This window comes from Dendrobates tinctorius, unplaced genomic scaffold (assembly GCF_039654945.1).
Source record: "Dendrobates tinctorius isolate UK_male_01 unplaced genomic scaffold, ASM3965494v1 ptg000051l, whole genome shotgun sequence".
Lineage (NCBI taxonomy): Eukaryota > Metazoa > Chordata > Amphibia > Anura > Dendrobatidae > Dendrobates > Dendrobates tinctorius.
The window spans coordinates 17,170,471-17,196,692 of NW_027361719.1; the positions used below are offsets into that span (position 1 = coordinate 17,170,471).

Below are 26,222 nucleotides of genomic sequence, written 5' to 3' on the forward strand. Positions count from 1 at the left end.
TATATATATATATATATATATCTCTATCTCTCTCTCTCTATATATCTGGTCTTTCGTTTCAGAACATTTTCTATAAAGTAGCTGCAAAGACCGTAAACTGCTGAACACCTTGAACACCTCCCACCCCCGGAAATGTGTTTCTTGTCCTTTTCTTCACCTTGATTCTAAATTTGTGAATCCATGCTGAGCTGATGTCTAAAAAACTTGGAGATGCGAACTCGTGAAATAGCAGCCAAACTATTTTAAGAGCTTTGCAATTATCATACGGTAGAGTGTAATCTGTGTGCTAGAACTGGGTCAGTCCGTATCGCAGATGTACCAGCCGGAAAGCGGGTAATATTGTATAAACACTTGGTAGGATTCGGCATAAACAAGAAGCCTCTGCGAGATCTGTCTCTCCTAATACGGACAGGCACCGGGTCTGACCACGCTGTCCCTGTCGCTGACAACGAGCTGAGAGCGCTGGCAGCACATTTGACTTGGTTTAATTTTTCTGACCCAATATGTCAAATCAGATTAAAAAGAATGTAAGCCATCCTCCAATAAAAAAAACACACCAAGGGCATGCTTTGACTGCAATAATAAAAATCACTAGGGAGCCAAAATACACAAGAAATGTAAAAAAAAACAAACCTCGTAGTGCCTTTAATATTTTTTTGGTGCGTTACAAATAACGTCTGGTTAATGTTTTTTTTCGGGTTGCCAAAAAGTAGCAGTAAGCTATGCAATTTTTGCAGAAAGTTGTGTGTAAACCAGGCATGTATCTGACTGTTAATCAGAGTCAGGAGACCCATGGTTCGGATGGGAATTACGGCCGTAATACAGCTTATATAATACAGGCATGTGAACATACCCAAAAGGCTAATCAGAAATATACATCTCTATATCCAAAGCAATTACAGGTATAAATTCTTGAAGTGATTGGATATCCTCCTGAACAAATATTGGTATGACAGCACATTTCCCCACTGTGCAGGCTACTCTGCTGTAAATGGCAGTTCACTAGTGGATAGGGAACAATCCCCATGATTTTCAAGGAAAGCAGGTTGCATAGGCTGCAGATAGAAATGCGACGCACACAAGGCTTTATGATTGTAGAGAGAACAACATCCATAGCAGGCTCTGCAAGGAATGGATAAAAAATCACTTATTCCTCAGGAGCACAAAATAGGAGATGCCACGTGGGCTGTAGGAGGAAAAATCAGTTCTGGAATGAAGCTGTGCTGATACATGAGAGCTAGTGATGATGGTAACATCTTGGATACACACAACATAAATCCAGCATGTATTACTCCGAGGAAATCACATACTAGTCACTGTTTATCAGCGCAAACAAAAGGATCTCTGTTGGCTGCTAAAGGGGAAATCAGTACAGCAATGAAGCAGTGCTAATACACGATTTGGTGAAGACCGCAGCATCCTGGATACACAAAACTCATATCAAATGTGTATTGTAGGAAGACTTATGTTGGCAAAAAGAAAAATTCCAAGTCCGAACTTGCTGGTCTTTGTGTATGGAGAAAGCGTAATAACTCCTCTTTGGGGAGAGAATATGGGATGTATTTGATTTCAGTGTGCCTGATCTTAAGAGGTAAGATTGCCTTCTCCGCCAGCATCTCTTTCTCCTTATTCCTCTGAAAGTAGAACACAAGCAACTGTATGGTCAGTATGGGCGGCCAGAGCTAAAGAGGAAAAAAAAAACAAAACCTGAATATTTCATTTTATTCTCTCACAGCTTCTATTCCAGCTTCAGATCCAAGAATTGGTTAGATGCTGTTGAGTGTGATGGTTTCCATTTGGGCCTGACTGCTCCATGCACATAGACTGTGCTAATGGAAAGCGTCAGCACTGTCCTCTACTGTTGGGTTCTGATCGTATGAGCCCAACAGGAAATCTGGCATGGTCACGTCTAAGCCACGGTCACACTAGTCAGTTGCTTTACGGGAGCTCCTTAGGAATGGAGTAAAGTAAGCCCGGTGATGACCATGCATAGTCCGTGGACAAGTGCTGAGGTTCTTGATGGAAAATAGATTTTTTTTTTTTTTTTTTAAATTCCTGCCTTAACCATGACGGTTTGGAAATGATGAGGTTGGTTGTCTGCAGCCGTACTCACAAATATAATAATTACCCTGCTGCAGCCAACAATAGGAAGGTAACGTGTGCTGCAGTATCCCCCCATTAGTCATCAGCACATCTTCCTATGTACAGTTCTGTCATTTGTGTCTAGAATACATCATTTGAATGTCTTTCTTGCTTTTATCTCACGGCCCTTTCTTTGCATCATATTCGAAATCCATGTTCTCCATCATTTGTGCACAACATTCATTCTTACGGTAATGGGCTCTAGATTGCATAAAGCGGTTAAATCTACCTGTTCTTGTGTCTCCCAGCAATCACCGGCTGTGAAATTGGGTGAATACTTCTCGTCTATAGCTTGTGTTATGATGTATTTTCTTTTCTATATATTTATATTTTCCTTTGGAGCAAGTGTGTTTTGAGGTGCGATATATTCCTGTAATGGCACACTATGGCGTTTTATGCCTGCTGTTGAGGGCCAGGAGAATTCAGACATGGCAGATGAAGTGAGTCCTATGATCCATGGGTAAGCGATGGAGAGCGAGGCAAGTCACGAGGACAAGGGGGTGGTTTCCTTTTATAGATAAGTGATAGAATATTTAATTTTTCTCCGGAGGCTTTGGAGAAGAGCAGACACCAGAATTTAGGTTGTTAATCAGAAGGTGGCAGCAGCCTGGCGAGGCGATCGGTTCTGGGATAGAGCTAAAAATAAGAAATAAAGGGAGAAGGTGAAGAATCTGCAGAAGTGTGTGTCCTCCTGGAAGCTGTTATCCCTGTCATTTTGCATGTGTCTTGTTTAGCTCCTTTACCTAGGCGCCTCTTCCATTCCTGAGGTTCTCTCGCTGCGTGTAACCATGGTGATGTATGATGGCTTAACACTGAGCTTTTTAGATACCCTTTGGAAAAACGCAAGGATCTTTAGTCACCCCAAAATACTCTTCTGGGACCGATCTTCCTCAGACTGAATCCCTTTTGCTATTCTTAGTCTTTTCTCTTCCTACAGAGATTTTTTTTTTCTTTTCTTTTGAATAATTTATCATGGTTCAGAGCGCGGAGGATTGATAATTTTCCGTTCTTATTGGGGGCCACGTGCTCTCCTCCAGCTCTTGACAGATTTGGTTCATGTCCTGCAATGGGGGCTCTGGCTTGTATCGTAGCGGGGGATTCTGGGAAGGCAGTAAATAATAGAACAATCGTTTAGTTTTCGCTGTCTTACATCAGGATCTGAAGATGCCTGAATGTTCCCTTTGGGCACATGGTGGATGCTGAGTTTTAGCAGCTCCTGTTCTTTATACTAAGATGGCATATGGACAGTAGAATGGGGACCGTGGCCGTGGGGATGCGCTGAATCGGCCATGTGTAGGGTTTAATCAGTTTTCCAGGTCTGGTATACGTATTGACAGGTTGATTTCCTTAGGTTGTACAGTTAGAAGATATTGATGACCTCTCCTCCGAATTGGCCATTATGGGATCTGTGTAAGCCAATACACGGCTCCTCCGCCAATTGGCTGTCATAAGCTTTGGTGGCAGCCATATAGAACCACAGAGCTGCGGCCCCCACACTTTGGATGTAGCTTAGGGCTATCTCCATTCAGTGTGATTATATCCGGGCGCCAGAGTTTATAACAGCTGATCGGACCCCCACCAGTCCCATATTGAATAGAACTTCTGACCGGACAGCCCCCTTAAGGGGTACACTGTCGAGGAAGAACATATTTTTGAATTATGAGTACGATCAGTATCCAATATCACCTGTACATTACAGTAACAGCATCTCATTCACATTGTGGAGAAAATCCAAAGTGTAAATTGACCTATGGCGCGGATTGTAAAGACCTATGGCGCGGATTGTAAAGCCTCTCGCTGTCATGTCAAAGCAAAGGTTGAACTGTGTGGGAACGTGCATGCATGGCGCATTTGCTGCAGACTTTCCTTCCGGATTATCTGGACGGAGATCCGCTGTGTATTACAGCACTGGCGTGGTAGGTGAGAATCAGGAGCCCCATATAATGCTCCATACAGTTCATGATGGGCCCCATACAAAATACACGCCATATAATGCTCCATAAATTTCATGATGGGCCCCATAAGGTGCTCCATACAAAGTACACTCGATATAATGCTCTTAAAGTTCATGATGGGCCCCATAAGATACTCCATGCAAAAAAAGCCCCATATAATGCACCATAAAGTTCATGATGGGCTCCATAAGATGCTCCATACAAAAAATATGCCCCATATAATGCTGCACAAAGGTTAATAATGGCCCCATCAGATGCTCCATATTAAAATATGCCCAATATAATGCTGCAAAAAAGGTTAATGATGGCCTCATAAGATGCTCCATAAAGGTTGATGGCCCCATAAGATGCTCCATAGATATATATTCCCCATATGCTGCTGCTGCAATTAAAAAAAAAAAAAGAATGACATACTCACCTCTTGTTGCTGGGGGTCAGGTGCCGGGTCCTGAGCAGGTGGGGACACCAGCGCGCTATGGGACACAGGTGCTGGTGTCGCTGCTGGCTCAGGCCCCCAATACCTGCGATATTCACCTGTCCCCATTCCACCGCCGCACGCTGCTGTGTCTTCCGGGTCTCTGCAGTGACTGTTCAGGCAGAGGGCACGCACTAAACACGTCATCGCCCCCTCTGACCAGAGGATGCGGAAGACAGCAGCGCACGGCGGTGGAATGGGGACAGGTGAATATCGCATGATTCTCCCCGTCATACTCACCCCCTCCTGGCACGTCTCTACACTTGCTTCTCAGATGGTCTCCGGCGCCGGCAGCTCCTTCCAGTGTTCGGCGGTCACGTGGTACCACTCATTAAAGTCATGAATATGTTCTCCACGCCTATGGGAGTGGTGTGCATATTCATGACTTTAATGAGTGGTACCACGTTACCGTTGAACCCAGGAAGAGCTGTGGCGCCGGAGACCATCTGAGAAGCAGGGAAGTGCAGAGACAGCGCCAGAAGGGGGTAAGTATGATTTGACAGCTGCTGGCTCCTGCGCTCTCCCTCCCCCACCTACCCCCTGGGACAATGACTCGAGTATAAGCCGAGAGGGCACTTTCAGCCTAAAAAAATGGGCTGAAAATCTCAGCTTATACTCGAGTATATACGGTAAGTGGGAAGAGCTGGGCAAAGCGCCAGAATTGGCCCATCTAATAGATGTGCCTTTTCTGGGCAGCTGCGGGCTGCTATTTTTAGCCTAATGATGCGTTTTTTACAGCTGCGGAATCGCTTCACGGTAAAAAATGCAGCATGTTCATTAATTTTGCGGAATCGCATGCGATTCCGCATACATACACTTGTATTGCAAAAATGCATAGGAAAACGCATGTTAAAGCGCATGACAAACGCGTCAAAATCGCTTACAAAACCGTGTCAAAAACCGCATGCGTTTTTCCGGCAGAGGGTGTGCGTTCCTGCTTAGGAATATTCTGCTTCAAAACTGCAATGTGGGCACATAGCCTTAATGCGGGAATGTCACCCGTCCTCCCAGGATTATGGTGAGGGTTAGCATAATATACTGTAGCCAGATTCTTATAGTCTTCATGCCAGGTACACTAATAGCTTGGCGTTGCATTGATTAGGTGGCTGAACCAGTAGTACATCCATTTTTTCTGAGTGCCCCAGGAGCTGTTTTTCAACACGACATGGCCCAAACATGCTACCACGATTTGCAACGTCTCTGGATTTGTGTCCCATTAAGATGCTATTGGTTGGCAATGGCAAAGCGCTCCCAGCAGTAGATCTTGATGAATTGCATGTCCAAGTGCATTCAGTGTGGCAGAACGTTCCTTTGACAACCAGTAATAACCATCATTAACATGTCTAGCCATCCAGCGGTTTCCATATTTCCACGACCCAGCTCTTGGCTCAGTAGGTAGCCATGTGCACGCTCATGCACCCATAACACCAGGTGGCCACACATTGTGTAATAACTTTTCAATGGATAAGTTCATTAATGCATGTAAATATTAAGTTTTCTCGGTCTGTTCAATAAATCTAGTATTTACTAGTGGACAAACTATTTAAACGTAGATGTAATCTGTAATGGGAAATCATGGCCAGTTTCCTCCAGTGAGTCCATTAACGTTGAAGGCTTGTGCATTGCTGGGACTGGTAACCCGTCTTTTATAAGTGAGCTTTGTTTATTGATGCTCTTATTCATTTTGTATGATGGCCGTGATCATATCGTGGCTTTCAGCCCACAGTGTTCTGTTTTTCCAGTGTTCTGCAAGGTACTCTTGGTCTTTAAGCAGCTGCGGAGGTTGTTCCATTAAAGAGTGTTTTGAATGAGAAGGAGCGCGAGCGTGTGTGTGGGTGGCTGTGTGCGCGACTATTGGCAGAACTCTCAGTGTGACAGCGGATGGGAACAGCTGGGCTCTGCCCTGCTTCAGAGCAGCTTGTCAGAGCAATTATCTTGGCAAAGGAAAGGCAGCCAGAGTCCATAGCACTCCATTCACAAGGAGAGCGAGAGAGAAGGGAGGGGGTGACATCTGAGGCATTTTGGGAGAAAATAATCCGGCTGCCGAATCATTGCTGAAATTAATCTGCTCCTGCGCCTCACAAAGATGATCTCCTCCATAGGGTGGAATAGCTGATTTTCGTCATACCCCCCACCCACCCTACGGTGAGTGTGACTGATTTGTATGCTGCGGTCGTCGATCCGTGCCTTCATGTTTAGTGATTGTTTATCCCATTCATAAACTCTGCCAGTACACAAGAGGCCATTTGATGGTTCTCGCCCTGCTGCTGCTGCTGAATTCATGGAGGAGGGAGTCGCTCTCGGGGTCCCTCCATGCTTGGTTGCCATTGCTTGTTCACTTTATCGTTTTTTCTCCATGCTTTGCTTTAATTATAAAATCGATGGTTTTACCATACAACTACCAGCAGCTAACCACATGTTCTACGTTTCTAACAGTGGGGGGATATTCTGTAATGTACGATCATGTCACGTATTGTGGGGCAATACTGAGAGCAGAAGGAGCTGCATGCGGGTTAACAGAAATGACTGCTAATTATTTTTGTCATTTATTCACCCCTCGCTCCATTCATTTAGTGGATGGCGTCACTGATGTGCCTTTGGCATAACAGGGGATTCCCACCGTCAGATGCTCGCATGGTCTACTGCCAATCTCTACCATTCTGTCCCTACAACAGTATTCCTCCTGTGAACTCAGCATTTTATTACCTTTTCCTCCCCTTGCGTGCAGCGTGATGGTCTGAACATGTACATATGTGTATATAGGGTTATTACTGCTCTTAGGGTTAGGTCAGGGTGGTATGCTGGGTAGGCTTCATTGTCTTCAGAAGCACAAGTCCTATATGTGCACATGTCAGATGGGTGGGGATGGTGGATATATATCTAATCTGTCTATATGGTGATTTCTAGGGGGGTGCTTAATATGATGGTGTGAATATAGTGGGGCCAAATTTACTAATTTACTACTAATGGGTACATGGCGTAAACATGGATTCCCAGAAAGTTTATCACAGCGGTGCATGCTTTGGGGCTTGATTTAGGCAATGATTTTGTGCCCCAAAGCTGGCCAGTTATCTATCGCATTTTTAGACTCTCCTAAACCACACTCCTTTTCTTGACTCTTTGGAGAATTATCTGGTGAGCACTCATCTCCATTCAATGCAGATCAATAATACATTTTTTTTCTAAATTGGTTGTGCTAAAACAAAGACGCTTCTTGCACCTGACTTCTAGCACAACCGCACTGGGAACTGTAGGCCATCCCCTTTTCTTTTTTCCCCACCTTGCTTGTTCCTCAAACATCCCTCTCTGCAGTCTCTGGCCATGTTCAGAGTCCTTGTCTGGCTTCTGTTTTATTTTTAATTAGGCCAAAAAAGACATGGACAACTGTTCGCAGCCTTCTCATACCTTCTCCTGCTTTACACCCCCCACAGCCACCTCCTTCTGGCCAGTCTCACTCCGGGGACTATATACCTAGGATTTCTGTCACTGTGGTATCAGTGTGGTCCACTCGATCCTCGATTGGGATAGTGTGCAGTGTAGAACGTCCATACGCTTACTACATCCTGGATAAGCATACGTTTTGCTAGCTTTGACCAGATTTTTTGGAGCTTTACCGAGGATGGGGCCAGGCCTTGACTCGCAAATCATCTCAAAATGTGGCCAAGACATTTTAACCTCAGCAGTTGTCTTTACCTAGAAAAAAAAGAGATCACCGTACTTTACTGTTTCTGTTGTATTTTTTTCTTGGTGGCCAGATATAAAATGTTGAGGATAGAAAAGTCGAAGGGATATTTTGGATACAAGAACCTATTACCTATCCACAGGAAAGGTGATAACGTCTAGATTGGTGGTGATCCAGCGATTGAGACCCCACCTTTCTCCCTACCACAAGTGGTCGCCAGTATGGGACAATTTTGTCCCCTGTCTGAATGCAGTGTACATGCTCGGCTTTCTCCAGCAGTCCCGTAGTGATTGAATGAATGGCGGGACAGTCGAAGCCTGCTGGCTCTGCATTCTGACAGGGAACAAACGTGCCCTGTTATGGCAATTGATGGTCTCAGTGATTGGACCTCCACTTTAATAGTCAATACTTATTGTGTAGAGAGATAAGGTCTTGTAATCAGAGAACCTCCTTTTAAGTGTGTTGTGCAATGTAGATAGAATACAAAAAGTCAGCAAATATCACATCTATGTTCCCCTTCCACCCAATTCAGCTTAGGCGATCCGATGGTCTGTTTACACGGTGCCAGTAATGCCCAGGGTTCTGACACCTAAAATAAATGAGGGATAACATTGGCTAAATAAAGCGGCTGGCTTCACTAACTGTCCGGAAATTAAATGTTAAAAAGGTTCTCCAGCACTACTCGCTTTCTCATCGGCAGGTGAGGGGCTCTGTATCGTGCACCGGTCCTACTTATTAAAATAGGACATGTGCAGGACACCTGGACCGGCATACGTCCCGGCAGGTACCTGCTGACTCCACATCATCAGCCCCTTGCTGCTCCTAATGCATGAGTGAGAGGAGGTGATGAGAACCCCTTCAACACACAGGTTCTTGGAGTAGCTGTACTTTCACAGTTTTGTTTATTTTTTTATAGTGATTGCATTATTTTCTGCCTATTAGGATGAGCAGCTAGAAGCATGTTTCTGGTTGTGATTTTTGTGCTTGCTTATTATTTTTTTTTTGCCATTCTTTTGTGCACAGTTCTGATTTCTTGTTTCTGCTGCTGTCTCGGTTTTGCCCTCTTGGAATCTGCATTCTCCTCCTCTCCTGTCCTGATGCATCTACGTCAGCTGGGATTTCCGTCTGTATGACGCAGGTTGGCATTGTGAAGCAGAAGATGTGGAGAGGAGGGGTAGGGAGGGGAACGCCAGTATTGGCTGCTAGGGAGATTCTAATAAAACGGGGGGGACAAAGAACCCTGCATTGACCTTGGCGAGCATAGGAAGTGCCATGCTGCATCGCTGTATCTGGGTATGATTGAGAGCACACCGAATTATTTCCATGTAAGCCATTCAGGGAACCCCCGTGGAGGATATCCCTATTTTATTGGTTGCCAAGTGACAATTTTAGTGACGTCAATAGCAGTTCCCAGGCTAAAAAAAAAATAAAATAATAATGCTTTAACATTTTAATTGCCAATAAGTCTGCATTGCAGTCTCTTGTGTTTTCCAGTGATCATTCCTCAGGCAGGTGGGGGAAGCTAGAAGGATGTATAAATCCATGCTATCGGTGTGATCGATTGCTTCTGATCCGAGGGATAGGCGTCTGCTGTATCTGTATCGGATTGTTTTGTTTTTTTTTTAACAAGGAGAACAATGTGCTAGTTGACTTTCTTTCTGACCTACAGAGTGTTTCTGTGATATGGTGAGAATTTTACCCTTTAATTATATCATTTTTGGGGGTGGAATTTAGTGATTTCTACATTCTCACTTGCAAAATGTTCGCTATTGCAGCAAAGTTTTCTGCGAGATATATTCCAACCCTTGAACATGGAAGCTGCGTGTCAGTGTGACGCTCGCCTTTTGTTCAGTTTTACATGAATAAGGCATTGCTGTTTTTAATAAGCAGTAAAGGACATGGAACAATCCTGGCGGTAATATCTGCATTTACCTTATGTAATTTACTGAATTTCTCCCATAAATAGTTGTGCCAATTCCTTTGGTCTTTGGGGACTCAGATACATTTCAAGACGTGCTCCTCCCAAAGTTTTTATTCTTTTATAATATGATTGTAGTATATTATGGCACTATGTACTTACTATTGCTCATTTTGCCTTTCTACCCATTATTTCTTCTCTGCTCTTTGTACAAACAGTAATTACAGTTTTGTGCAAATTAATTGGGACAAAGCAAAAAAAAAACATATTTTTGAATATTTAATAATAAAATGTTAATGCACTGTTACATACTAATTTTAGTAAGAAATATGTCCTCCTTTAGCAGATATGAGATTTTCAATGCGTTTTGGCATTGATTGTACCAAGTTTTTCATAAATTCTTCATCATGGAACCACACTTGTATGGCACTGTTTATCATGTGTTCTTTGGTTGTACAGCCCATTTTGCCAAGATGTCTCTTCAAAATGCTCCACAAATTTTCTATAGGATTTAAGTCTGGTGAATTGCCAGGTAAGTCCAGCACTTTTACTTTATTTTCTTCCAGAAATTTCTTCACACACTTGGAATTGTGGCATGGAGCCAAATCTTGTTGGAATGTTCCTTCAAATTTACGCATGAATGGCACAATAAAACGTTTTAAAACAACTATTTAAAACGTTTTAAAACAACTATTTATTTGGATGTATTCATCATACCATCGACAGGAAATAAGCTCCCTGTACCATCCGCTGTAAAAAAAAGCCCCAAAGCATCTGTTTTTGAGGGTGTTTTACAGTTTGTTTGACTATGATCAGCTCGCAATGGTTCATTTTTACTTCTTCTAACAATACTTGCTCTGTACCCTTGAACAAAAAGATGGGTTTCATCACTGAAAATTACCTTTTTCCACTGGCTAGTTGTTCAAGATTTATATTTTTTTGCCCATGCGAGCCATTTTGCCTTCATTGGAGATGTCAGAAGTTGTTTCTTTACTGGCTTTGTTGCCCCCCCGACCAACTTCCAGAATCCTGCGCCGTACAGTCGAATCGCTAATATCAATACCTGCAGCGAACAAGTCTCTTTGGAGGTCTTTACTACTTTTTCTTGCATTAATTTTACTATTTCTGATAAGTGTTTTATCAGTTCTTGGTGTCGTTTTTCCTTTTTCTTCCACATTTCCCTTTTCGTTTTGGAGAAAACGATCCAGTTTCATTGTGTCTGCGAATTATTCTTGAAACGGTAGATTTTTCAATACCAACGGTATAAGCGATTTCTCTTAGTCAGACTTGTATGTTTATTAAGAGTAATAATTCTAGACCTCTTCCGTGGAGTAACATCCATTGTTACAGGCACGAATCACACTGTGAGAAAAAGTACACTAAACCACTCCTCACAGAAACAAACTCTCAACTGAAGCTGAGGGGGCAGCTAGCTGTTATTTTCTGACTAAAACCAGTCAAACCACATTTTGTTACTCAAGGTTGTACACTCACACCTGTTCAAAGCAGTTAAAACTGGTTTGAATCACTGACTGGTAACCAACTTACGATTTTACTTAAAAAATGCTTTGTCCCAATTAATTTGCACAGCACTATCTTGTCCCTGCATTTATTATTCCTTTCTTGAACTCCTGTCCCAGCCGCCAGAGACTTTTGCAGTGGCTTATGACTCATGCAGGGAAAACTGACCTCCTGTTTCTACATAGCGCTTAGATGAATTCAGCTAGTCCGTGTTTAATCATGTGCTATCATAGACCTAAAGGAAAAGAGAAGAATTAGTTGGGTAGAAAGGCAAAATGAGCAATTGTAAGTACGCAGTGCTATATGATTGCTATATATTAAGAAGATAAAAACTGTGATGGGAGTGCCTCTTTAAATCACTATTCTATAGGAAAATTACCTGAAATGTATATATGGGCACCTATATCATGACCTCCTGCTGGAATGGCACCATGGTAGGATGAGCACAGGTAATGATTATATTACACAGACTTCAGACATTGGTGCAGCTTCTCAGAGGACACGTGAAATTAAGGACTTGTACTTTCTGGACTCTCAGGAGCAGTCATGGGTGGAACTTGGCAGGGATTGAAGCAATTTGAAAACACTGCAAGTAATGGAGCAAACCAAACATGGAACACTAGAGTCTCAATCCTAAAACACAGTTCTGTGTCCTAATGGACCTTAAATAGGATTAGGAAGATGTCACTGAGTCACCCTGGGCATCCTGCAAAACCCGATGTGAAGCAGAACAGGGCAGCGGACCGATGTGATGGAACCAACAGGGCTGTGGAGTTGGAAAGCCAAACCTCCGGCTCCTCAATTTCCCTGACTCCCGACTCTGACAGCACTGCCTCACTACTGAGCTTGTACATAAAGTGCAGCACAGATCCATCTCGACTAAAAGCTGAGATCCTTAGATCAGGAATAGAACAGACATTTTATAACTTTCCCAAATTCATATGAAAAAATTTACAGCACATGCTACATTGTACTACTGAACCCTATCAATCCGAGGGAAAGATAATTCTATTTTATTTTAATTTTTTATTTTAATTTTAATTCTTTTTTTTTAACAGGGATATGGTACCCAGGGCCTGGAGGAGAGTCTCCTCTACTCCAGACCGTGGATACCATCCGCACATGATGCGCTTACTTTGTGCATGGTGGGCACAGCCACATGAGGAAAGTAAGCGGATTAATGCATTCCTATGTGTGGAATCCCCGCGATTCCGCACAAAGAATGAGCATGCTGCGTATTCCACCGCGGAAAAATATGCAGCATTAGCTCAGCATATGTGAAATGCCATTTAATTCAATGGGTTGTGTTTTGTATGCGTTTTCGTGGCAAAAAAAACGCAGAAAAACCGCTTACAATCCTCAATGTATGCACATAGCCTTAATTTGTGCTCTTGAGAAATCGCGCATCTCTGATTGAGGCCTTACCATTGTGCCTTTCCTTAAAGGGAACCTCTCAGGTTGTACGTGCAGTCTGATGTGGACAGTATGGTATATAGAAGGAGAAGCTGAGCACAATGGTAAATAGTTGTGTTTGGAAAACATTCAATATCTCTTGTATTATTCACTTAAGTCCCTAGTGTTTGTAGGTATACGAGTCCAGTGGACGGTCTTACCAGTGACTGATGGCGATCTTTGCATGTACAGACATGCAGGGAACACTGTCAGTCACGAAGTAGCACCGCCCACTGGACTCATACATAACAAACACCAGGGATTGCAATGAATAAAATGTAAGTTTTACTGTAACTTTTGACACACAATGTCTATGAATCTGATTCGCTCCTCAACTTCTGCCTGCAGATCAGATACTTTTTTCAATCTGACAGGTACCCTTTATGAAAAGCAGTAAATCTGGGCATGTAAAGGCTGACCTTTTTCCGTGACTCGTGCAGGAACAGTAAAATGTTTAAAGCGCTAGAGCAATGACATCTGCTATTTACCATGTTGTAGTCTTACCTTATGACTTGATAGATTATGTTGGACACATTTTTCTAGATTTAAGGGTTTGGGTTTTCTTTTTTCCATGTATGTATACGTATATATAGAATTTTATTATCTAAATAAAGAGTCTCCTCAAAATCCTGTGATTTGTCCGGCCTCCCCCTCCATAAGTTTAGTATGCAGTACTGTGAATAAATGACTACAGCGGATGAGATCAGTCTGGTGAGGTGATTATTTGCACTTCAGAGCTGTAATTGCAGTTTTCTTTTTTTAGTCTGGTTTCATGATTTCTGGTGTCATTTCATAACACTTCCCTCCAGCTAGTTTAAATGAGCGTTTTACATTGATGTATTCCACTTGCCTGATTTGTTATATATTGGCTCCTAAAAGATGACCAGCTGTTAAACAGGATCCAAAATTGACCACTGATGGTCTGTGAAGTGGTTGTGGATGTCGGCCCTATGAATAGACAATTCATTTCTGCCCTTTTAATTATATGAGCTTTTAGAGGGGGAAGTCTATATTTGTCCAGACACTTATAATACTACATTGCATTGAATATTTTCTTGTTTGACACATCAGAGGAATAGTGTGATATAGCACTTTTAAAATGTTCTCGTCTTTTTAGGTAATCTGTCAGAATAAGCTGTCTTGTGTGTACATGAGGAATAACATTGTTTCCGGCCATTGTATCTCTTATTTTTCACCAGTTTTCTACTTCTGCACGGTTTGTGTGAAGTTTTCAGTTGCCTCTGATCTAGTGAGTGGAGACTAGGTGCTGTGATGTCTCCCAAACACAGCACATAGAGATGGAATCCTGTTCTGCTTTTTCTGTAGCACATGGATGTCATAATACTGGAATAATGAGCAGTGTGGCTGTGAATCAAGCACTAAAGTAAAATAAATTTGCTAGTAGCTCTGTCTGTGTGTGGAGTGCTCCTCACTCCTCCGACTCCTCTTTTCTTAGATGAATAGGAACCGTAAAGGTATGTGAACACGATCATTAATTGCTGCGGGTTTGACGCTGCTTATTTATGCAGTGTTAGGCTGGTTTCACATTAGCGCTTTTTAAGCGCACGCACGGCCGGGGGTAGCTCCGCCCCCGAGCCGGCTCTCTGCCCGGCGTGCCCGCCCCTTGCTTGTAGCGCCGCCTCCTAGCGGACAGCGGCGCCTGCGATCGGCGCACCCTATCATTAGCATAGGGTGCGCAGATCGTGCGCTAGTTGCGCTTTGACCTGCGCTGCGCACTTTTGACGGTGCGCCGTGCGCGCCAAAATCGAACTTTTCGGATTTTGGCGCGCACGGCGCACCGTCAAAAGTGCGCAGCGCAGGTCAAAGCGCAACTAGCGCACGGCCTGCGCACGATCTGCGCACCCTATGCTAAAGATAGGGTGCGCCGATCGCAGGCGACGCTGTCCGCTAGGAGGCGGCGCTACAAGCAAGGGGCGGGCACGCCGGGCAGAGAGCCGGCTCGGGGGCGGAGCTACCCCCGGCCGTGCGTGCGCTTAAAAAGCGCTAATGTGAAACCAGCCTTAAACCCGCAGCTTAAAGCTGTGACAGCATAGTGGATGGGGCTTCAAGAAATCCCATGTTTACTATGCGTCCATAACCGCCTGTGGATCACCCGTGGAGACTGAAATGCGTCGTGTCTTTTTAAGACCGCAGTGTATCAATTTCTCTTGCAGAGACTCTAGTCTCCCCGCAAGAGAAATGACATCAATGGAATGTATGTGGATTTACCTGCGTTCAATAGACGGCAGGACTTTGGATGCAGCAAACATACGCTACTACTTCCGGATCACGGGCACCTGGCCTAAATATGATACTAGCAGTAGTAGTTAGATACTAGCATAGTTTTTCTTTCACCAAGAAACTTTTGAGGGTTTTTTTTTTTAAATTTATTTTATTTTTTTTTTGAGAGGAGGATGAGTTCCGGAGGCGCAACGGAAGAGAAAAATTGGCTTATAAGTGGTGAAGGAGGCATATAAGTGGCGAAGGAGGCATATTTCTCAAGATATAATGGTATATTGCCCAATTTTATTCTGCGTAAATCAATAGTGCAAGTGACGTTTGATGAAACTTCACTGACAATTATAGATGTCAAGAGGTCAGTGCAATGAAGCCAGGTGCTGCCAAACATAACTTTATTGAAGATTCGTAATGTATTATGTCTGCATTTGTGGTTGCCCTATCCAGAATGGAGAAACCATTAAAAAGAACCCGTGGCCAGTCCTGGCATGTCTGTAGTAAAAATGTGTTCCCCATGCATCAATTCTGGATCGTATTTTCTTAGATTTGTGTTCTGCCGTTCCTGTTAATGCTGTTGAATATTGATGAATTGATGAACAACTGTGTGCTACCAGCAGGGCTGTGGAGTCTGAGTCTGTGTCCATTATGATGTAGTTGGAGTCTGTTTTAAATGGACCGACTCCTAAAACATATAATACATTGGGTACAGTAGTTCAGTGCTGAATGTGCTTTAATTGTTTTCATAATTTGGGAAAGTAATTAAATGTCCTATAAATGTCTGTTCTATTCCTGATCTAAGGGATGTAGGCTTTTAGTTGAGATGAATCTGTGCTGCACTTTATGTACATGCTCAGTAGTGACCAGTGCTGTGGAGTTGTAGATGAGATGAATCTGTGCTGCACTTTATGTACATGCTCAGTAGTGACCAGTGCTGTGGGGTCGTAGATGAGATGAATCTGTGCTGCACTTTATGTACATGCTCAGTAGTGACCAGTGCTGTGGGGTCATAGATGAGATGAATCTGTCCTGCACTTTATGTACACGCTCAGTAGTGACCAGGGCTGTGGAGTCGTAGTGGAGATGAATCTGTGCTGCACTTTAGGTACATGCTCAGTAGTGACCAGTGCTGTGGAGTCGTAGATGAGATGAATCTGTGTTGCACTTTATGTACATGCTCAGTAGTGACCAGGGCTGTGGGGTCATAGATGAGATGAATCTGTGCTGCACTTTATGTACATGCTCAGTAGTGACCAGTGCTGTGGAGTTGTAGTGGAGCTGAATCTGTGCTGCACTTTATGTACATGCTCAGTAGAAAGGCAGAGCTGTGGAGTGTGATGCAGTGACCCCTGTTACAGCTAGGGGGTGCTGTATGGGCTCCCCAGAACATGCATGCAGGAGTTTCTTTTATTGTGATGGGGAAACAGTGAGAGGCATGGTTGTAAATGGCCGATATGTATCACAGGGGTGAATAGCCCTGTGATGGAAGCCTGAACGTGTTTTGATGTACAGATCTACTCCTGATGGGTTTTTTGCTGTACATTGGGAGGCTTCCAGGTGACTTGGAGAGATGGGTGGGTCCAGTCACCTACATACCCACCCAAGGGCGTGTGTCTGAACACCCAAGATAAAGCCTGTGTGTGGCTGTGTGTAAAAGGACCTGCAGTGAGGTCATGACCTTGTGATCTATACCTCACCTGTGGGTGTGGTTATGAACCATATAATGTGGCTGAGGTCTCGTCATATGGGGAGAGTGTATGGACCTGACTGGTTCATGTGGAAGGTCCTGGAAGGCCTACGTGTTGGAAGGTGTGCTACCTCCCTGAAGAGCACGTGGTAGGCTTTGGACCCAGTGAGGCCGGTGTGTTGGGATATCCTGGGAGTAGGATCGGAACCCTGCATAGCACCCGGTGAGGCCTGTGTGTTGGACGGTCCCAAGGGGGACAGACGTCCTGAAAAGCACACGGACAGTCCACTTGTGCTTGCAGAGTCTGTGAAGGCACTGCGTTTGGGGGAGTTGCCTTCTGTCTGAAGATCTGGACTGTCGGTAGTGCACTGGACACAAGGACGGTGATCCCAATTCGACAACTTACCCAGTAACCAGGACTGACAGGAGGTCTGTGGAGCAGGAGCTCCTGTAAGGTAACTCCTTAGACTGTTGGTGCTTGGGTGCTTGTGATGTTCCGTGGATGTTACGGAACTGTTCGGCGTGCGGTCTCCCACGGCAACTGGACGAAGTGAGAAGTCTGGCATGTGTAGAGTCTGCAATATAATGTCATGTATTATGAAGGGCTCTGGACTATGTGATGTGTAACATGTTCCTCAGTGGTTTATGATGGCATAATAAACTGCATTGGACTGTTTTAAGTAAGAAAGTGTTCCTGTATGCTCAATATCGCAGCCAAGTGAGTGTCCTCCAACACAAACAGTAGGCACTATCTTACAGTAGTCGTAGTGGAGATGAATCTGTGCTGCACTTTATGTACATGCTCAGTAGAAAGGCAGTGCTGGGGAGCCGGCATCTGAGTCGGAAGTCAGGGAAATTGAGGAGTCAGTCGGAGTCAGTAATTTGGCTTACCGACTCCCACAGGCATGTCTGACATTAGTTAATCAGTGCTGTTAGTGTAGGTAATGCCCAGGTGATGATTTATTCAGAAATTTCTAGGAGAAATAACAGCAGGAATGGCATGCAATAGAGGTATTAAAAAGATACTGTACTGATATCATTTTTCAGAACACCTGTTTGTGATCTGCTGTGACTGATAGGAATGGTTTAACTGATCATTTTAGTGTTAAATATTTTGTCACCAGATTTTATACCAGTTATTTCTTTATAATCTATCGTTCTTTATAACTGGAGTTGTTGCCTTAGTAATGCTTCCTACTCTGTACAGCTATCTACCCATCAAAATCTTGTTGTATAGTCCTCATATACAGCCTTTATTTCTCTAGGTGACTAGGTTCTGCTCTATTCATTACAGTGCCCAGCCATCTCCATTGTTCCCATAGACCCGATCATATGCCACCATTCTACCCATTCAGGACAAGACAATTGAGCGATTAGGACCCAGCTCTCGCTACCTGTAAGTCACAGTGATCAGCCATTTTATTATCTGCCAGAAACTGTCAGGTTGTAATATCTGCAAAATCCATCCCTCCCCCTCTCCCCTTGCCTGTGTTACCAATTCAGTTTAGGTAGTAATGAATGTGGTGTAATGTAAGGCATACAGTAAACTCCCAGCTACATATAGTGCCATGAAATCCTAAGCTCAAGGATTCTAGGTGACAAGAAAACAATTTTTTTCACATACAATGCACATCTGTGATGGCTCTGTTGGACTAATGGTTCCATTAAAACTGTAAGCTGGCAAAACAGTAGGCACCTCTCTGAATCTCCATGGACCCTATTTTCAAGTTAGTGAGGCCCATCAGGCGCTGCTGGTATTCCCATTTGTTGTTTTACTTTTCTGTTAAGTAACACTTCACATACTAACCCAACACCAGACCTGTGTGATATACTTGGAGTTATAGGATGGCACAGCATTAATTCTTAATTATGCCTGATTTATTTTCCTGTAGGTCAAGAGACATAGGCCATTGTTAATATGAGCCTGAACGTTGACTCTTGAATTGATGTTTGTTGCAGCTTATGGTGCTGCTATCCTTGGGGAAACAGGGACGTAAGGTCGTTGAACAATCGGTTTGCTAACATGTTGATTACCCTTTGTATCCATCCCTAACGCTTGTTGACCTGCAAACATTGAAGGACAAATGATGTACATTGAATACTCGAACAATTAGAGTTAGCCTCATCTCACATTTCCCCTGACCTGTGGATGATGGCCTGAAGGACAGATGTGGGTATAAAAAAGGACCTCTATCCTTCTGAAAAAACAGTATACAGAACAGCAGCCAGGGAATCATGGCTTCAACCGGAATACAGATTTCAGACACTCTACAGCAGGGTTCCCCAACTCCAGTCCTCAAGGCCCACCAACAGGTCATGTTTTCAGGATTTCCCTTGAATTGTACAGGTGATGCAATTATCACCTGGGCAATACTAAGGAAATCCTGAAAACATGACCTGTTGGTGGGCCTTGAGGACTGGAGTTGGGGAACCCTGCTCTACAGGATGTCAGCTTAAGGGACCATGGCCCCAGTTGGAGGAATACAGATCTGATCCATTGACCATCACTGAACGTATGGAGACGTTTGTCTGAGCAAATACTTAGAAGAAGAAAATTGGGGCACTCTCCATGTTGCAGAAAGTCTAAAAAAAAAATCTTTTATTTCTCTATGCCCCATGACAGCACCTCGGAGAGAGGGGATCCGCCCTTCAGGGACAGGAACCTACAGATTAAAGGGTCGTACCTTTCCTCTGTCCCCAGTTGGTTTCCTGTGCCTGACTGGTGACCTACAGGATTGTGGTACCTGACAGATGAAGATGAAGATCCGGGGCTGATCCAGATTCTCGCAGCGGGGAGGCCCCTGTCACGGCGGGTGCGGTTCCCGAAGCCACCACCGCTGGGACCGATGGGTCTGCAGGGTGAGGGGGGGTGTCAGAGACGGAGCCACCACTCCGGATAGGAGGCTGAGGCTTGCGGGGACTCTGGGCAGATGCGCGGTTGCAGCGCTGTGGTATACAGAGGTGGACCAAGATGGCCGCTGCCCCAGAAATAGAAGACTCCTTCCGGGTCCCTGAGTCAGCGCATCCTGGGTAAGCGCGGCGCAGGATGGGAGGAAATGACGACCCACATCGGAAAATTTTAAAATGGCCATTAGAAAATGCTCCTGGCTGGAAGCGTCCTGTGCAAGATGGAGGATAGCGACGAGCAGCAGCAGCATCACCACCACAGACAGAAGGACCGGGACAGGCGAGACGCCCGATCCAGTAGGCACTCCACGCAGATCAGCTGCAAGGAGCAAGTCACCATCCTTGGATCATCCTGTACAGGATCCGATTCCACCTCCAGAACCAGTACCTGCGACCGCATTCATCTGGTGAGTGATCTTCTAGAATGTTCACCATTGTAATAAGCTTCTTTTGCTTATTAGGGAATGAAGGGGGAAAAAGAAGAACCGGGAATGCACCACTTGTAACAGAGCCTTACTAGAATCATGGGATAAGAAGCTCTGTGAATCTTGTATACAAGAAGTTCTCTGCGAGGAAACCCTGGATTTCGCCTCTGTAATTAGATCATAGGTTCAGAGTGCCCTTACATCTCTAAAACAGGGGGATAAAGTAAAAAAGGACACCTTAGTAGGTTCCCAGTCAGATCCCTCTACATCTGGAGAAGTTAACTCGGATCCATCAGACTCCTCCTCATCCTCAGACGAGGAAATGGGGGGGGGGGGGGGCGTCATTGTTTTCCCCTAGAAGAGGTAGACAAAGCTGTGAGATCTACCATGGGGGTGACGGACCCTGTTCTTGAAAGGTCTGTTCAGGACATAATGTTCGGGGGACTGGGCCAAAAGAAACGCAGGGTGTTTCCGCTAAATGAAAATGTACCAGGCCCGATCAAAATAGAATGGGGAAGCCAGACAGGAAGAACTCCACGGTCCCTTCCCTTAAAAGGAAATATCCCTTTTGACGAGGAGACGACCACATCTTGGGACAAGATGACGTGGCCAAGGCCTCAAAAAAGTTCGCCCTCCCCTTTGAGGGCATAGGTACACTTAACAAAAAAACCCTTAGACAAAAAAGCGGACACCTTCCTCAAGGAGGTCTGGGAATCAGCAGAGCGGAACCTTAGACCGGCCATAGCAGCAACATGTACCTCCAGATCCCTAATGATATGGGTGGATCGACTCGAGAAACAACTGAGGGAGGGCACACCTAGAGATGAGATTCTAGAATCTATCCCAGTGATAAGGGGAGCTGCAGCCTTATTGAAGGACTCGTCAGGTGACTCAGTCCGCTTAACATCTAAAGCGGCAGCCCTCTCGAATGCAGCCTGGAGAGCATTGTGGTTTAAATACTGGCCTGGGGACTTGCAAACTAAAATGAAATTATGCTCAATCCCATGCGAGGGAAAATTCTTATTTAGGGAGACACTGGATGATATCCTCCAGAAGGCGAGGGCTAAGACAAAAGGCTTTCCGAACCCGGGGCCTGTGGCATTTAAACGGTCCTTTCGGAACAAAAAGTTTTTTCGTAAAAGGCCATCGAGGGAACACAACAGATGGGATGAGGGGAGAAAGAGGGATAGAGGTTTCCTCTTTGGCAGTTCTTCCCAGGTCAAAAAATCCTCAAAATGAGAGTTCACCCAGGGTGGGGGGAATATTATCCTTTTTCCTTCCAGCCTGGGGAAAAATCTCGAACAGCCCTTGGATATTGAATCTAATCGAGTCAGGCCTGAGGATAGACTTTCTCTCCCACCTCAAAAATATGTGGTAACCCCACTAAGATCCTCTACACGAGAACAAAAAGCTCTAAGAAGCGGGGGTCCTAAATCAAGTAATAAAAGCAGTCCTTCAGGAGGTTCCCCCTGAGGACATAGGCAAAGGGTTCTATTCCCCGCTTTTCCTAGTGTTCCAACCGGACGGCACATATCGAACAATTATAAATTTAAGGAAACTAAATGGATATGTCAAAAATTCAAAATGGAATCAATCAAATCCACCATCAAAATCCTGTTCCATGACTGTATTAGATCTCTGCGACGTGTACTATCACGTCCCCATTCACAAAGACTCCCGGAAATTCCTCAGACTAGCGATTTCCATAGAGGGGAAGATAAGGGAATTCCAATACAGAGCCCTGCCTTTTGGAATATCTATAGCCCCATGCGTGTTCACAAAATTAGCAGAGATGATGGCCCACCTAAGGGAGCAGGACATTCTAATAATCCCATACTTGGACGATTTCTTAATAGCAAGCAACTCAGCCCAAAACTGCAAAGAACAGAGGGACTGAGTGATGGACACTCTACAGAACCTCGACTGGCTTCTAAACCTGAAAATATCAAGGCTGGAGGCCAGCAAAGTGCAAGAGTTCCTAGGGCTCACATTAGACTCAAACAAGCAAGAGTTCCGCCTCCCAAACCACAAAAAATAAAAAATTGCACAGATAGTGGCAAAAGCCCATACGGAACCCCTCCATGACTCTAAGAAAAGCGATGTCACTGCTGGGTTCCCTTTCCGCCTGCTTACCGGAAGTCCAGTAAGCGCAACTACATACAAGGGATCTCCAATGGGATATATTAGCAAACCAGTTGGCATTAAGGGGTCACATAACCCTAGATTCGAGAACTATTCATTCCCTAGCCTGGTGGAGGAATACCGACAATCTATCCAAGGGAATCCCCTGGGTAACATAAATATCACACATAATCGCCACAGATGCCAGTCCCATGGGATGGGGAGCACACATGGACAGCAGGGTTGCTCAGGGGGAATGGAGGGGTCAGGAACTAGAAGCCTCCTCAAACCAGAAGGAACTTTGGGCAGTACGTTACGCACCATTTTTTTAGGGACCACCTCACAAATGAGGTGAGTTTGGGGGGGGGGGGTCAATATAATAGAAAATACCCAAAAGTGACACCATTCTTAAAACTGCACCCCTTGAGCAGCGCAAAACCACATTCAAGAAGTTTATTAACCCTTCAGGTGCTTCACGAGAACTAAGGCAATGTGGAAGGAAAAAATGAACGTTTTACTTTTTTCACAAAAAATTTACTTTGGAACCATTTTATTTTCACAAGGGTATCTGGAGAAAATGGACCACAAAATTTGTTGTGCAATTTCTCCTGAGTATGCCAATACCCCGTATGTGGGGGAAAGCCACGGGTTGTGCGCATGGCAGGGCTCAGAAGGAAGGGAGCACCGTTTGACTTTTTTTTTTAACGCAAAATTGGCTGGAATCAACGGTGGCGCCATGTCGCATTTGGAGACCCCCTGTTGTAACTAACCAGTGGAACCCCCCCCCTCAATTCTAACTCCAACCCAACACACCCCTAACCACAAAACTATCCTTGACACACCCCTAACCCTAATCCCACTCTAACCGTAATCCCAACCATAATCACAACCCTAACCCTAATGGAAAAATAGAAATAAAATACTTTTTATATTTTGTTATTTTTACTTAACTAAGGGGGTGATAAAAGGGGGTTTGACTTACTATTTTTTTTTTTTTTTTTTAAAAAGACTGCGATCAAAAAAAATCACGAAAAACAATCTCAGAATCAGTGGGTTACGTTGAAGCGTTCTGGAGCTATAACTATATAAAGTGACAGTGGTCAGAATTGTAAAAATTGGCTTGGTCATTAAGTCCCAAATTGGCTCTGTCACTAATGGTTAAAGGCATAGCAATCGTATGTAAACTGTAAAGTAATAAAAATGGCTTAAAACATTTTCTCATTATTCTGGCATTTGGCAAATATTAATAATTATAGTAATCCTAATTGACCTAAAATGGGAAAGGTTTATTCTGATGATATGTCAGATATTGAGAAAAACATGCAGATGTGTCTTTTTATATCGTGTATGTGAGCTTCTGGTTTCAGCTGCATATGGTATAGTCTGGTGATTCAATAAAGTATTGCCACACTATTTTACCCTCACCATGTATTGTCTGTATAGTAATCTGACCACGGGAAAGGAGTGCGGGTGTTCAATAGGGTGATCTCTGGTCCATACGGTATTTCTACAGACAGCCGGGCCAGTGGGTGAGAGCACCCACTGACTTGTGTGTCTCCACAAGTTACTATTGTGTTTCTCTGGAAATAAGATAGGGTCTTATATTATTTTTTTGCTCCAAAAGAGGACTTAAGGCTTGTTTTCAGGAAACGTCTTAATTTTTTTTTTTTCTTCATTAACAATTCACATTTAATCTTAAACAAAAAAAAAAAAAGGCTTTCTGATTGTTCAGTGGGCACCCTTACTGGTGATGCTTTCTGATTGTTTAGCGGGCACACTTATGGGTAATGCTTTCTGATTGTTCAGCGGGCACGCTTACGGGTAATGCTTTCTGATTGTTCAGCGGGCACGCTTACGGGTAATGCTTTATGCTTGTTCAGCAGGCATGCTTACAGGTGCTGCTTTCTGCTTTTTCAACAGGCGTGCTTACGGGTGATGCTTTCTACTTGTTCAGCGGGCGCACTTACATGTGTGATGTTTTCTGCTTGTTCAGGGGGAGCGCTTATGTGTGATGCTTTCTGCTTGTTTAGCAGGCGCACTTACATGTGTGATACTTTCTGCTTGTTTAGCAGGCACACTTACATGTGTGATGCTTTCTGCTTGTTCAGCAGGCGCGCTTACATGTGTGATGCTTTCTGCTTGTTTAGCAGGCGCACTTACATGTGTGATGCTTTCTGCTTGTTCAGCGGGCGCGCTTGCATGTGTGATGTTTTCTGCTTGTTCAGGGGGAGCGCTTATATGTGTGATGCTTTCTGCTTGTTTAGCAGGTGCACTTACATGTGTGATGCTTTCTGCTTGTTCAGCGGGCGCGCTTGCATGTGTGATGTTTTCTGCTTGTTCAGGGGGAGCGCTTATGTGTGATGCTTTCTGCTTGCTTAGCAGGCGCACTTACATGTGTGATGCTTTCTGCTTGTTCAGCAGGCGCGCTTACATGTGTGATGCTTTCTGCTTGTTTAGCAGGCGCACTTACATGTGTGATGTTTTCTGCTTGTTCAGGGGGAGCGCTTATGTGTGATGCTTTCTGCTTGTTCAGCGGGCGTGCTTATGGGTGATGCTTTCTGCTTGTTTAGTGGGCGCGCTTACATGTGTGATGCTTTCTGCTTGTTCTGCGGGCGCGCTTACATGTGTGATGCTTTCTGCTTGTTCTGCGGGCGCGCTTACATGTGTGATGCTTTCTGCTTGTTCTGCGGGCGCGCTTACATGTGTGATGCTTTCTGCTTGTTCTGCGGGCGCGCTTACATGTGTGATGCTTTCTGCTTGTTCTGCGGGCGTGCTTACATGTGTGATGCTTTCTGCTTGTTTAGTGGGCGCGCTTACATGTGTGATGCTTTCTGCTTGTTCTGCGGGCGCGCTTACATGTGTGATGCTTTCTGATTGTTTAGCGGGTGCGCTTACATGTGTGATGCTTTCTGCTTGTTCTGCGGGCGTGCTTACATGTGTGCTTTCTGCTTGTTTAGCGGGCGCGCTTACATTTGTGATGCTTTCTGCTTGTTCAGCGGGCACGCTTTTGGGTGATGCTTTCTGCTTGTTCTGCGGGCGCGCTTACATTTGTGATGCTTTCTGCTTGTTCAGCGGGCACGCTTATGGGTGATGCTTTCTGCTTGTTTAGCGGGTGCGCTTACATGTGTGATGCTTTCTGCTTGTTCAGCGGGCACGCTTTTGGGTGATGCTTTCTGCTTGTTCTGCGGGCGCGCTTACATGTGTGATGCTTTCTGCTTGTTTAGTGGGCGCGCTTACATGTGTGATGCTTTCTGCTTGTTCAGCGGGCATGCTTATGGGTGATGCTTTCTGCTTGTTTAGTGGGCGCGCTTACATTTGTGATGCTTTCTGCTTGTTCAGTGGGCACGCTTTTGGGTGATGCTTTCTGCTTGTTCTGCGGGCGCGCTTACATTTGTGATGCTTTCTGCTTGTTCAGCGGGCACGCTTATGGGTGATGCTTTCTGCTTGTTTAGCGGGTGCGCTTACATGTGTGATGCTTTCTGCTTGTTCAGCGGGCACGCTTTTGGGTGATGCTTTCTGCTTGTTCTGCGGGCGCGCTTACATGTGTGATGCTTTCTGCTTGTTTAGTGGGCGCGCTTACATGTGTGATGCTTTCTGCTTGTTCAGCGGGCATGCTTATGGGTGATGCTTTCTGCTTGTTTAGTGGGCGCGCTTACATGTGTGATGCTTTCTGCTTGTTTAGCGGGCGCGCTTACATGTGTG

General features: G+C 44.6%; 1 protein-coding gene across 9 annotated transcripts in view; it reads left to right on the plus strand.

Moving 5' to 3' along the window:
- R3HDM2 (R3H domain containing 2) overlaps window positions 1–26,222 on the plus strand; it is a 189,193-nt gene that overhangs the window by 59,377 nt on the left and 103,594 nt on the right. For 2 of the 9 annotated variants that reach the window (XM_073576831.1, XM_073576830.1), the window contains exon 3: window positions 18,362–18,463. The exons of 6 other annotated variants lie outside the window; for them this stretch is intronic. The gene's annotated coding sequence lies outside the window, so the exon portion shown is untranslated. Of the gene's footprint in view, window positions 1–6,519; window positions 6,718–18,361; window positions 18,464–26,222 lie in introns of those variants that run through there. One more of the 9 variants, XM_073576834.1, reaches the window with a different exon arrangement.